The sequence below is a fragment of the Pieris rapae genome, chromosome 16 (assembly GCF_905147795.1).
Source record: "Pieris rapae chromosome 16, ilPieRapa1.1, whole genome shotgun sequence".
Taxonomy (NCBI): domain Eukaryota; kingdom Metazoa; phylum Arthropoda; class Insecta; order Lepidoptera; family Pieridae; genus Pieris; species Pieris rapae.
The window spans coordinates 3,302,456-3,314,720 of NC_059524.1; the positions used below are offsets into that span (position 1 = coordinate 3,302,456).

Genomic DNA, 12,265 nt, shown 5'->3' on the forward strand with positions numbered 1-12,265 from the left:
ATACTAAAAGATAGTCCTGTTTTGTTTACATCACGAACTTTATAAACAAAGGTGAAGACTCGTGATTTACATAAGTTTGAAAAAATAAAATAAAATAAACTACATTCATAAGCTTTTAAATTAATTCGCTAAGTGCATTATTATATCATAAAACATGTCTGGCACAAAAATCACTTAATGCTTTTTATTTCGTTTTCAGCGCAATTCTATTGAGAGAGTCGGTGTCAGCGTAGTTCTGACACCAGTCGCGCTGCGACCAGCACCGACGTCGCACCTTATTCGCGTTTCGTTAAATTATTAATATCATTCATGCTAATCTCCAGCCGTTGATTTTCCTGCTGTGTGACCGCAGTACCGCGATATCGCAAGTGTCGAATGCTAGTGGACGTTCGTGTATTTTTCCATTGGAATCCAACGCCCACGAAACCAGTTCTGTGTATCACGGCGCCTTTGGATGAGATTTGAGCCGTGACCCGCGGCCTGCGATGCTGCGCCCGTGACCGTCTTACGACAGTACCACGAAACGTAAGGACTATTAAATCGTAAGGATTATAACAGCTGGCGTTATGCGCTTTCCCATTTGCATGGTGATACGAGTGATATTTTCGTCTGTCGTTTGTGTGCGTTGTGGGCGTGTGTGCGTGTCCGTATTCTACGCCGAGACGTCTGCTCCCGGAGCCTCGTTTCATAAACCCGTAATTGAAGATTTACATTCACCGCATTAGTATAGCGAAATACTAAAATACGATTGCGACAAACGATCAATTCGCAAGCTTTCGTTTGGTGCTCAAGTTTACTTCTATAGTATTGAATAATATTAATTAATTAGCTCTGAATTTTTGATCGATTGTATTTATGAACTGGGGCCTTGATCTGTTTTATTTAGCTTGTTTCTGAGCCGGTTCGACGCTGTACTTTTTTTTTTTTTTTTGACTCTACCTGTCTCGAGCACGGCTCTTCGGTCTATACAAAATGAATGGCAGTTTTTCGCCAAATTCAATAATGCAAAATGGACTGCAAACTCCAACATGTAAAACATGTATGCATGCTTCTATTATCATAATTGACGTCATAATATTTACAATTTTTAATCGGAAAGATTATTTTCGACCGCACCAATCGATTTGTTTACTCTTCGCTCTTTCTACAACCTTCGGAATGTCCTTTTGGAAATCAACAAAGGAAACCTTTATTCTACTTGACCTTCCATTGACAAAAACAATTGAATTATTTGCATTCATATGGGCGGCATGCGAATTGTATTCTAAATTAGTATTCACAACTGAAATACGTCAAATGATTCAGGTACTGGCTGCTATTCAACTTGTAACCACATTCTTATTATCTTTTTTGCTTAGATCAGTATATCTACATACGTTAAAGTTTAGCTATGAATTAATTTGAAATCAGTTTGATTATATCAATTAATTAGACTCTTCAAATATTTGGATCATTTATTCTGTCGCCAAGTATTAGTTCGTAAATCACACAACCTGATAATTTCTCATATTTTCAGCGACATAGTTTTTTTCAAAACACCAATAATAAATTATGGACAGTGCGCGTTTTGGGACTTGTATCGACCATATTCTGACCTATATTTTATTAGTAATTAATTAAACAAAAACAGAAAAAGAACACATAATTATTATACCTATTCGTTATTTACCAAAAGGCAAAAAATAAAAAAATAATAATTTAGAAGACTTGGCTTACGCATCTGTTTACCAGGAACAAGTGATTATAGTGATTTTAAAATTAGAACAACAAGGAAAAGTACAGAATACTGTCCGATAAACTTTGAACTTTTTACACGAGATCTACAGTTTACTAAGTTTACAACGATGTACATGTTTGTGCATGTCTAATACGTTATCTTAATAAATAGGACGATGAACGCAAAAATAATTCGTACCTCTCCTTAACTTCGAAACTCATCTTGATAATTAATTTTCAGAATAAAATTAAGTGTGCGCTGTTTTTGCGAATATAAAATTGTGATTATAACTGCATTTTTGAGATGTTAGGAAATTTTAAAGTTCATTAACATTATCTTATCTTAGTCTATTGCTAGAAACGTAATAAGATTATTCTATTAATTATTTTTTTCACATTTTACCGAGTATACTGAGGCAATTAAACTACATATTTTTAAATTTTAATACTAAATTAAGGCTCTAATTAATCCTTTATATTCTAGACTTAAAACCACACCTGTTACCACCAAATTAATTTTCAAGAAACATGTTTTTGATCCAGTAATAATTTATTGTAATCATATAGGGCCCCAAATTAGACAGCCTAGCTTTACGTAAACCTTATGTAACCAGACCTTCAGAGTGTTGCAGAAAAATTATATAAGTAATTAAATGTTTATTTACCCTTGACATATTACATATATGAGAGTCATTACTATGAAACTTATTACTATTAGATAACTAATATAATAAATAGATTAATATGTTTCATTTACTAAAACACAAAAGCAATAGTTTTATTGCTCAAACAAAGCATGTATCAAACCAAAATCTCATTGTTCCCGTAGTCGTGTAAAAGTAGATTTTTTTTTAATCTGTACTTTATAATAATAATAAGCCTCTTATTCTGAACTGCTTTCTTCTTTCTTTGTGTAGTGGTGTCTGTTTATTTATAAAATATCATTTAGTTCAGTGTGCCTCTTCGCAAAGGCCTCCTCTAACAATTTCCTTTTCCTAAACTATCCCATTTTAATTCCTTTAGTGCTTCTTCAAGTTCTAATAAAGATTCTGTACTTTATGAACAGTTTAATAACGACACTCATTGGTTATGGGAATACTGAATCTTTTTCTACGTGGTATAGAATTAACATCCTACGGTAAAGAGCCCGTTTACTCTCTGTTCGACATAAAAGATGTGAATGTGGGAAGATGTTTTGTTGTATTTATTTCTATCCTTTGGATAGTCAACAGACCGAGATCCCAGACGTAACTTAATTCGTCCATATTCATAATTCACGATATAATTATATTTACGTTGTAGAATACGAGTCTATTCCAATTTTAGATCAATTAGAATGATTACGTAATATAATTAAATTATACCTAAAATTAAATGCGAAATTTGCTAATCAATTTTATTGCCTATATGCATTAAGTATGAAGAATATTTAAAATAATCTATTTCAACTCACAAATTATTATTATTTAAGTTTTGCAATACCTTAAGACAGACCACTGGCGTCTGAACATCCCTACGCTTAGATTTAAAAATAGATAGTGATTCATGGGTATGGCTTCTACATAGAGAGAGAGAGATTTTCGCATTATTTTGGATTTAGAATTATACTTATCACTTACCCTTACATCTTAAACTACGCCCTTTCGTTTACGATACACACTATTATTCTAAACCAATTACAAAATGACTAAATCGTAGCAACAGTAGCACGTCTTTCTTACTAACGTTGATTTATTGTTACAATTCTATATACAACTAATTAGCGGGGTCAACTTCTAATAATTAATAGACAGATGTCTGATAAGAGTCGGTTTCAAAACAAAGAGTTATCTTTACGGTTTGCAATCGCTAACAACATTGTGCAACTACTTTATGATGGCACCATTAAGTGAATTAGATATATCAATCGCTGAAAAAGTACTTCCAAAACAAAAGATATTAAAAAAAATGTGCACTACTATCTATAATATGTGTAATAATTATATGTATCTAATCAATCTGTTTTCTGTTTCTGTACCTAAATGTACCCTATAATAAAAATAAAAATAAATATGTCGCAGCCAGCTTAATTAGCCGTTATATTAACAGACTAGCCGTTTAACTGGCGGCCTGAAAGATATTCAGCCGCAGCGTTTGTTACTACATTTAATAAACTGGCTGGCTAATGCTTAGGGAATTCGTACGATAAAGTCATTATTTAGCAGAAATAAAAAGATGAAACGTATGACAAAATTTATCTTTTAGAATAAGATTCCTTGAGTCAAATTCTCATTCTTATCGTATACTTACTTGTTTTTTTTTTTTCGTAAATCTATGGAAAACACCATTTAAGTTGTAGTTCGCCGAGTTCATATTCATAGTTTGAAGTGTTTCGTTTCGAGTTTTAGAGTGGCAGAAGGTAGAATTCAATTTTAATTAACAGTCAAAAGACTAAGCAAGTAATAAAACATCATCGATTTAAGTCAGTTTCCTAGCTGTTTGACTAACTGGCTAAACAGCTTTCAGGCCATTAGTTGAACAGCGCCGTTTAGTTAAACGGCTAGGGTATTAATTGAACGGCGAATTAAGCTAGTTGGCTGCGACATGTACACGAGTGTTCTATATCCAAAAGTCTATAATATGACCATGCATATTACATCAATCTACGACTGAATTAAAGCTACTGAAGCAAGAGGCAAGTGTTAACTTTGAGACATTGCCGCATCTTAATAAGCACGGGATCACCTATCATCCTTAAAGTGATGTAACCAACCCTAGAGTCTGTTCAATTATCGATCCATATTAAGCCTCACACCTCGTTTCTTTCACATGAATGAATCTTTCATTTTAGTTGGGAACACATATTTTCCTCACCAAAATAGATAACAATAAGGAATATTTTATTAAACGACGAGGAGGAGAAAAAACATAGTAACATATAGATGGTATCGACTATTATAAGATTAGTGTATTGAAGTATGAAATATACTTATACATTTTAATTTATAAGTATATTTCATACTTTAATAATAATAAAAAAAAAACATTATTTAGAAACAACGATTAACTGCTAGAATCTAGATTATTAGATATTTCTTTAAAATTCCACCCGTATCACCTGACGTCCGTAGTTCCACAACTGCGCGTTTTTCTAGGCAGTTTTTTCCGCCCACCACCACTTTGTGGTATCAGCTGCCCACTGAAGTATTTCCGAACCAATTCGACTTAGGGTCCTTTATGAAAAGAGCGTACCAATTCTTAACAAGGCCGACAACGCACTCGCGAGCCCTCTGGCATTGAGTGTCCATGGGCGGCGGAATCACTTAACATCGGGTGAGCCTCCTGCCCGTAAAAAGTAAATACTTCCAAGGTATTAATCCTCTTGATATAGCGTTGCTATGCGTATTCTACAAAGTGTACTATGGAGAGTGTTGTGAAGAGTTCTTTTGGCTGAACCCTGCTGCCTCGTTTTATGGAGCAAACTCCTCTCTCAAAGGCAGGCAACACACCCAATAAAATGACTGCCCTTGATAAGCGTCCCGTGGGCTCAGTTGCCCTATGCTATAAAAATACCAGTCCTAACCATTACGAATTCCACTTCGAATTGTTATATTAACGTGAAATAAGACACCAATCGAATTTGTAATTAACAGCTACTATTTAATTTAAATCGTAGTTGACACTAGTGCTTTCCACTAAGCAAAAAGCCAGCTTGTTTCATCTCTATTTCTTTTATCAATTCATACATTAAACAATGATACCACAGTTAAATGTGGCTTATATTACGGTAATTGATGAACTCCGCATTGAAATTACGTTCTCACGGCCAAAAGAACGGTTTTATATTGCTATAATGTGTCAACAATGAAAGTATGTTTCGGATTTCTTGTATATTGAAATTCACAATCGCAACATGTACCAGTTATCGCCAACGAAATTGTAATACTCATTTTACATGTACAATTATTTTCTATTGATTATGTTCGTAATTAACTCATTGTCGCATGGCAATTAGTATTTTTCATGAATATTAAATGGAAAAGAAGTTTTTTATAGTAATTTAGGTACGTTATTTTTATATACAAATTTTAGAACATTTTACATGAGACAATTTTTTCCTACAATCTTGACATAACCCTTTCACTTCATCTGCTTTCATTAAAATTATGCTCGGTAACCGGTAAAGGGCGCTCTTGATCCGTCCCTTTTTAATATATTAATATTGTCATGGCTATAATTAAACCTGCCGTACATAGGATGTCAATTAGTGGTAGATTCATATAGAATAATCAAGTACAAAACAACCCGTTTAAGACACTTTAGTAGGAAAATGCTTCTTATGAATAGACGTAATATAGCGATTCGATTGCACTAAGTAACTCTAAGCACTCAGACAGCGTTGCCTAATTAAAAATATCCTTATTATTTTCCATAACATTTATTTAGCGGATATTTTTTTTATAGAAGAATCAAATAGACAAAAGGTTTACGAGGTATTTTGTGTTGGCCTAGTCAACTAGAGGTCGGAGGAACAATCGTGCACCAAAGTTGTGCACTAGTGGATTGTCTGTCTATGTGCGCAGGAAACCGACTTGCCTAAGCCCAAAAGTCGACAGCGTAAGTCAGGCACAGGAGGCTGACCACCTACTTATTAGATTGACAAATGATCATGAAACAGACACAGAAGTCTGAGACTCATACATAAAAAGGTTTATGTATTTTGTGTATACATTTACAGTTTTTCATAACACAGCTTAATTATATATACATCAACTGTGTATCATGTAAAGCATACATTTATATAATCTGTTCCAATTTTAAAATTTTTGCTTGTCATTTAAATTGTATCTATAGAAAACGTTCCTTATCAGGCGTTTCTCTGAAACAAACAATAGTATCACAAAATGATTTGCATTTAAATAATTCATTGTTATGCAAACAATGAATCTGTAAGGTTTTGTTTACTAATATGGCCCTTTAACTGTTACCCTGCGCTGTTTAGTGACAAATAAACAATGTACAAACAATGTTTTGCACTGTTTAATTGTTTTACATATAACTACACTCTGATAGTACACCAAAAAATTCGATTTAAATATGGAAATACATACTATTTTATTATTAAAAAGTGTTTCGTATAAACTGATTCAACATTTTTATTTGTTTTTAAACCCATGTATTACAAAGAAAACTCTAGTTTTAAATCCCAAATTTTTGTTGATTTTATTGAAAAGCATAGACAAATGGTTAGTTACAACCGGTTACATTCACTAGTCTAATCAATGAGTCGGTGCTGCGCTGGCACAGATTACATCATAGCTTTCGCTGCACTGCCGTGTATTTGCGAAATAGCCTTATGCAATATCGTTATATGCAAATTCATCACACAATGCATCTTGGCCCCTATTGTCCGAAAATGATACATTTAAAGTCATTATTGCTATCTTGACAGTTTCAGAATGCAATGACGACATCAAAAAGCTATTGTTAAATGTCATTGTCATCATTCGTTTTATTTTGAATTTAGAATTTTACTGATTTTGGTTGAACAAAGTCTGTATTTAGCTTGATTTACATTGGACCACAAAACTTATGTTCTCTCAGGCACTTTAAAAAGAGGATAGTTTTAAATAAATCACATTCACAGACAATAGCTAGTTTTTAGTAATTAGTTTAAAGAGCGTCGCCAGGCGATTGCCAAAAGAATGAGGCATGTTGGGAAGAGTTTCAGTTGAAGCAAGTAAAAACTTCAACTGTTCTTGAATAATATTGTATATTATATAAAATAATATTCTAAAAACTAATTATGAAAATAATAAAAAAAAAAATGTTTTTTTCTATGGGCCTGCCCTGGCGACACCCTAGAGTAGTCTATAGTTTCACTGTTCGTCTTGGCTGTATATTGTATAAATATCATGTCGTGTCCACCAATACAAAAATAATTTTGACCATCGGTAGATCGTTTATATTTTTGTACATTATCCATAGTAGGTGCTCAAACACTAACAAATACTTAGCAAATATTCATGATATTACCTCAAGATAAAGTCAACGTAATACTTTTATCACTCAACTATACACCATTCATAGTGTTTTCTTTCGTTAACAGATATCTCAAAGATAAACACACGTAGGTAACAAGTGTATTGATTGTCATATTATTAGCCTTCACCCCACAAACGGCTGATATAAATTTATCAATCAATAGACCATTGTCGTCAATGTTTTTATCATAATAAATATAGAATATTCTTGCATGAATACCAATACATATAATCCTATATATTATTTATGCATTTTGATAAATAAATTTATTCATAACCTGTGTTGCTTGGAATTTATTTCGCTACAAATTAAGTTCTATTTTCAAATGTTCAATTTTCAAGGCAAAAACCTCCCACAGATAAGTCGATATTTGTTCTTTTTTTAACATTCTGTAGTGATGTGGCAGTGGCTCTGTAGTCTGTGGCCTTGCGGGCTTGTTCACGTGTACTCAACGTCACTCACGCATAGCGTTCAAGTTCAATGCTGCCTATTAATTTCACCGTGGCTTACCACTGACGATATCGTGATAAAATTCAGGGTCGCTAAGACCCTACTATTTTATGCGGATAATGTTTTTCACTGACGGCTTACCGAGTATACCAATAATATCAACTTATATTATGCAAAAATCGCGTTCATTTATCGTTACAATTCCTTATCGAATAGTTTTACATAACAGTTATTGCAAACTATTAATTGAATACTTTTTGTTGTGTAAGAATGATAGTGCAAGGTCACCTCGATAAAACCAAGTATGAAAAACATTCTATTAATATTAATTATTTATCAAAATTTAAACTCAACTATTAATTATTAGGATAAAGTATTATATTTCGTAAAATAATCCTTAAAACATAATCTTTGTTTCTATGACAATTCTAGACAGTTAAAATGCTATTATTATTAATAATTATGGCTGGTAATTTTAGTTGGAACTATACAGATTAAAAGCAAATTCTCTTTCGTTTTCCACAATTTTTTGTTATTATTATTCACGTATTAAACCAAGTATAGTTTGTAGACCTTGCCGCCTTGTCTTATATTTTTGTTTTACTTTAGAAAATACAATCGTGGGGAAAAACATTTTAGACAAAAACACATTCCACCATTTTTTTTCAATTTTGTGCTTTATAGTTTTTCAAAATATCAAGTCGTTACAAAGAGCATAGGCATTTATCATACTGTATTATATATCTTACGTATTTGTTAATTAGTGGTAATTCCGGCATTCTAAGAAATATTCGTTTTGATACCGGCACGCGATTGCTGTAATTCCCTGAAAACGTGTTAGTACACAGACAAGATGTCCTCAACGCATTGTCTTGCTCCACATACACACGTCATTCACTTCTCAGAGATTGTATTGAATTTTACACATGGCAACACATGCGTCATAGACTAATGTCTAGACTAGGAACAACAATCATTGTTCGCGTATGTCAAAAGGGACGCAAGAATCCATAGACAAGTAATTTAGTCTTAAAGGTAGCATATACCATATAAATTAATGCACAACTTTTGGAAATAAATAATATGCTATTAATATCGTGAAACATTATAATTAATATTAATTAGATAACGTAATAAAATATTTTATTAAAGTGATGATGTAGTGATAAAATAATATAAGAATCGACTTTGATAATATGACTCATAATGTAATTGTAGCTTCTTATCTAGCTTTTAAGACAAATTTGCTCGCCATTATGTGTGGCAGAATATACTTTAGATTGTACTACCATGACATTTTGTACCATGTTCTTGCAAATAAATTATTACCACTATACAAGACACATCAGGACTACTTACTCTGTAATAATCATACTAAGGCTGTATAATCACTCTCTTACAAACGACTCTTGTAATTATGCCTTACAATTTCCTTCAAAGTATTGATTCCGCTACAATAATGTTCATCCAACCAGACAAAATTTAATAATAGTCATGTTGCATGATTGTTTACGAAAACCGATGTTATTTTGTTAAATTGTTGCTGTATAATCGGTAAACTGCTATTATCTCTATTTATAGGTTAAAAGTATAATATTTGGTGATAATTCTGTTTTTACCGAATTTGTTTTCAACTGCTATAGCAAATCGAGGTCGTGAGACGTTGCAAGATAAACGGGGCATAGTTTATCGCTATTTTTATATTAATTATGTACAAATTAAAAATTTAAATTCAAATTGTTCAAGGATAGCTACTAAAATTGCCTAGATATAATGTTGTGCAATAATGTAGACTTAGGTTTTATATACTAATTACTATTTTAAATACATTTATTAATTAGTACTTTAAAACATAATTATGGACGAATAATAATAACAAGAAAGGCGCATACTCCTTTTTTGTAATAATTGGAGTTAAAAGGGCTGACTATATTTAGTTATACCACTATACCACAGACTATAACTGATATTTAGTTATACCACCGTATGCCGCGTCCCATGAACACTCACATCATTGTCAGAAGGCTCACAACAGCGTTTTAACATTTGAAGATTTGAAATACTTCAGTTGGCAGTTGGTTCCACATAGACCTGGGGCGGCAAAAACTGCTGAAGACTCAGTTATAGAACAACGGACATCCGTAGTGGTACGGATGGTATGATGTATTCCGGTTTGATAAAACTCCTCACTTATAAGCCGGAAATGCATCCACTAAAATTGGTGTTCAAGACCACGCCCAAGGGCTGCGATGACTGCCATTTTTGAGGGCAAATTCTCTCTATCCTAAAATAAACGAGAGAGATGAGTGTATTATCAAACCTATAATAACAATTTTTCATCACTCGATCACGGAGCTATTTAATCATAGACAATATTTTACACTGCAAATATTTTAGTATGTAATAATATACGTTTCGGTCACTTGATATTTACAAACGAACAGTAACTGTTTACACAGAATTATCTTATTCGCGTGACATGAAGTTCGGTAACCAAGCGGGAAGTTTCTCGTTGTTATAATTTATAATTTATAAAATGTATTTTTACAAATCGACCTCAGTCACGTGTTTTTTATCTGTAGTTTTCATAATAAACAATGTGTGATAAATGTATAATTTGTTATGACTTTTATGTTTTAACAGGTAATTTTAGGTACGGCGCTGGCGTCTATTAATTTGTTTTTACATTTATTAAACATTGTCATGTTATATAACAGTTATGGACTTTATAAACAAATACTAGAAATCGTTAGATAAGTGTTTGCTAGGCAGGGTAACTCCATCTACCCGTTTGGAAAACCCATGATTACGTAAAGAATATAATCATTCTAAATTATTTGTAGAATGATTTTTTTACCTTTAGTCAATATCAAAATGATTAAGTCTAATTAGTCTATAGGACAACCTAGTAATTCAGGTCTTTTCAATCGACATATCGTGTGTTTGATTACTGAGCAGTTTTTCAAAACCCTTCACAGCAGAATATCGCTCCAGATGCTTCCTTGCTACACCAACGCTCATACATAAGTTGTCTATTAGACAGAGAGTCGCGTAAAATTATGTTTTAATTTCTTAAAAATCACATGTCCTCCCATTGGGTATATTTCCCTTGATTGGATTTCCAGGCGGTTGGGTCAAACATAGACAAATATTAGCATACAATAGAGGTAATAGCAGATGGTTTAGACACGCGGTAACTTAGATCGGCGATTAATATTCTGAAAAGACGGTTAGCCCGTGTAACACTCACGCATTGAATCTATAACGAGAAACAATAACTGTTCACACGAGGCCAGCTCTGTTTGCAAATACAAAATAGGGCGTAGTACTTGGTATGATCGGATATAAATTAAATTATAATGTTTAAAGGACTTTATTGCTCATTACAAAATCAAAAATATTTTATTTACATGAGAAACTTAATATTAATATGTATATATACCAGCGAGATACACGTCGCCATAGACGCCATAAGCCGACTTAATTGAAGTCAACTGTGTTCATTCTAGCATGCATCTTTACTGTCTTTTTGAATTTGTCAAACACTCCAATATTGCGAATTTTAGATGGTAATATATACAGGTAGGATTATCCTACGTATAGGATACTTACAATAAGATAATCTGCTACATACTACTTTACTATTAACGCAAAATTAATATTTCATTATTATTTGCTAATGAAGATAATTTAAAATAATAAATAAATATAGTTGTGTCTAACGATGATGATGAACGAAATGATTTATGAAGAATAAAAACAAATCAAAGTGAATTCTTCGAAGTCAATGTTATTTCGTTGAAGAAATGGTAATCAAAATGAAAGCTTAGCTATTTTATTCTTGAACGGGTCTTTGAAAGTTATTAAGAAATAGTTGGGTAAAAGATTTATCCCCAATTATTGGAATAAAACCAATTCAAAATACATGGAAATTTAACGGTGCCGAAATTAATTTGAGCTCATTTATTAAATGGTATTTTCAAGTAGAAACTTTAATATTATAGAAATTTATTTATTTACGCTTCCTTACCATAATATACATATAAAAAAACAGGTTACATGTTTTCTTCCAGGA

At 32.4% G+C, this 12,265-nt stretch overlaps 1 protein-coding gene across 2 annotated transcripts in view; it reads left to right on the plus strand.

The window, feature by feature from the left end:
- Positions 1 to 254: 254 nt before the first annotated feature.
- LOC110998052 (ataxin-1) overlaps positions 255 to 12,265 on the plus strand; it is a 28,719-nt gene continuing 16,708 nt past the window's right edge. Inside the window, exon 1 of one of the 2 annotated variants that reach the window (XM_022266476.2) lies at positions 255 to 542. The gene's annotated coding sequence lies outside the window, so the exon portion shown is untranslated. The remainder of the gene's footprint in view (positions 543 to 12,265) is intronic. The other variant, XM_022266475.2, reaches the window with a different exon arrangement.